The 2,411-nt window shown below is 41.6% G+C and overlaps 1 non-coding gene across 1 annotated transcript; it reads left to right on the forward strand.

The window, feature by feature from the left end:
- The first annotated feature begins 1,931 nt into the window (after positions 1 to 1,931).
- Positions 1,932 to 2,039, forward strand: LOC130952662 (small nucleolar RNA R71). The gene has a single exon (XR_009074840.1). It is a non-coding gene; the product is annotated as a small nucleolar RNA R71 (small nucleolar RNA).
- The last annotated feature ends 372 nt before the right edge of the window (positions 2,040 to 2,411 follow it).

Here is a 2,411-nt window from a genome sequence, read left to right on the forward strand (position 1 = left end):
TTCCATTCAAACACGCTTGTTCTTATCTAAGATGTTTATTCGCGCTTAACTGTGGAGAAGGTGATGATCCGTGACACTCATCACCTTCCTCAACCCATGAACGTGTGCCTGACAACCACCTCCGTTCTACATCAGATTGAATGAATATCTCTTAGATTCCCCAACAGAATCTTCGTGGTAAAAGCCGGATTGATGGCGGCATTCATGAGAATCCGGAAAGTCTAAACCTTGTCTGTGGTATTCCGAGTAGGATTCCGGGATTGAATGACTGTGATGTGCTTCAAACTTTAACCTGCTGGGCGTTAGTGACAGACGCAAAAGAGGGATTCTATTCCAGTAGGAGCGGGAACCAACCGGTGATTAGCCGTACTGTGACAGAGTGCGTGAGCATAGTTTTCACTGCGAGGATGGGAAGTAGCCATTGACAAAGGTGACACCCTACATAGAGCTTGCCATGGAAGGAACTTGCGTGTGAGAAGAGGATTCCAAGGAAGAGTTGAAGTCAAAGGACAAAGCATCTCCAAAACTCCAACATATTCTCCATTACTGCACAACAAGTGACGCTAGTATTCTTTATTATTCCAATATATTCCATAATCCTTTATAAACAAATAACTCTATTGTTCAAGTAGCCCAAACAATTTTCTTGACATCCTAACTAAGATAAATAAAATAAACATTGATTGCTTCAAACCAATAATCTCTGTGGATTCGACCCTTACTCACGTAAGGTATTACTTGGACGACCCAGTACACTTGCTGGTTAGTTGAACGGAGTTGTGTTGAGCAAGTAATCAGTTAGTTGAGTTAGTTTAACTTTTTGGCACATGCCAAAGAGAGCCACTAATCAAGAATCACAATTTCGTCCACCAGGGTTCATCCTCCCAAGTCTCATTACCAAATAACTTGTCATTTAGCTTCATGATTGCTCCAAGGTATTTAGCAACTTGCTCTTCAGTGACATATTCATCCTCTTCAGAGGAAGAATACTCATCATAGCTCATAAATGGTAGAAGTAAATCCAATGGAATCTCTATGGTCTCAGTGTGAGCCTCAGATTCCCATGGTTCCTCATTAGGGAACTCATTGGAGGCCAGTGAACGTCCATTGAGGTCTTCCTCAGTAGCGATCACTGCCTCTTCCTCCTCTCCAATTTCGGCCATGTGGGTCATGTTAATGGCCTTGCATTCTCCTTTTGGATTCTCTTCTGTATTGTTTAGAAGAGTACTAGGAGGGAGTTTAGTAATTTTCTTGCTCAGCTGTCCCACTTGTGCCTCCAAATTCCTAATGGAGGACCTTGTTTCAGTCATAAAACTTTGAGTGGTTTTGATTAGATCAGAGACCATGGTTGCTAAGTCAGAGTGGCTCTGCTTAGAATTCTCTGTCTGTTGCTGAGAAGATGATGGAAAAGGCTTGTTATTGCTAAACCTGTTTCTTCCACCATTATTGTTGTTGAAACCTTGTTGAGGTCTCTGTTGATCCTTCCATAAGAGATTTGGATGATTTCTCCATGAAGGATTATAGGTGTTTCCATAGGGTTCTCCCATGTAGTTCACCTCTTCCATTGAAGGGTTCTCAGGATCATAAGCTTCTTCTTCAGATGAAGCATCCTTAGTACTGCCTGGTGCAGCTTGCATTCCAGACAGACTTTGAGAAATCATATTGACTTGTTGAGTCAATATTTTGTTCTGTGCCAATATGGCATTCAAAGTATCAATCTCAAGAACTCCTTTCTTCTGATTCGTCCCATTGTTCACAGGATTCCTTTCAGAAGTGTACATGAATTGGTTATTTGCAACCATTTCAATGAGTTCTTGAGCTTCTGCAGGCATCTTCTTCAAATGAAGAGATCCTCCAGCAGAGCTATCCAATGACATCATGGACAGTTCAGACAGACCATCATAGAAGATACCTATGATGCTCCATTCAGAGAGCATGTGAGAAGGACATTTTCTGATCAATTGTTTGTATCTTTCCCAAGCTTCATAGAGGGATTCACCTTCTTTCTGTCTGAAGGTTTGGACTTTCACTATAAGCTTACTCAATTTTTGAGGTGGAAAGAACTTTGCCAAGAAGGCATTGACTAGCTTTTCCCAAGAGTTCAGGCTTTCTTTAGGTTGTGAGTCTAACCATATCCTAGCTCTGTCTCTTACAGCAAAATGTAATAGCATAAGTCTGTAGACCTTAGGGTCAACCCCATTAGTCTTTACAGTGTCACAGATTTGCAAGAACTCAGCTAAAAATTGATGAGGATCTTCCAATGGAAGTTCATGGAACATGCAATTCTGTTGCATTAGAGAAACTAATTGAGGCTTAAGCTCAAAGTTGTTTGCTCCAATGGCAGGGATAGAGATGCTTCTCCCATAGAAGTCGGGAGTAGGTGCAGTAAAGTCACCCAACACCTTCCTTGC

Source organism: Arachis stenosperma, chromosome 9 (assembly GCF_014773155.1).
Source record: "Arachis stenosperma cultivar V10309 chromosome 9, arast.V10309.gnm1.PFL2, whole genome shotgun sequence".
Lineage (NCBI taxonomy): Eukaryota > Viridiplantae > Streptophyta > Magnoliopsida > Fabales > Fabaceae > Arachis > Arachis stenosperma.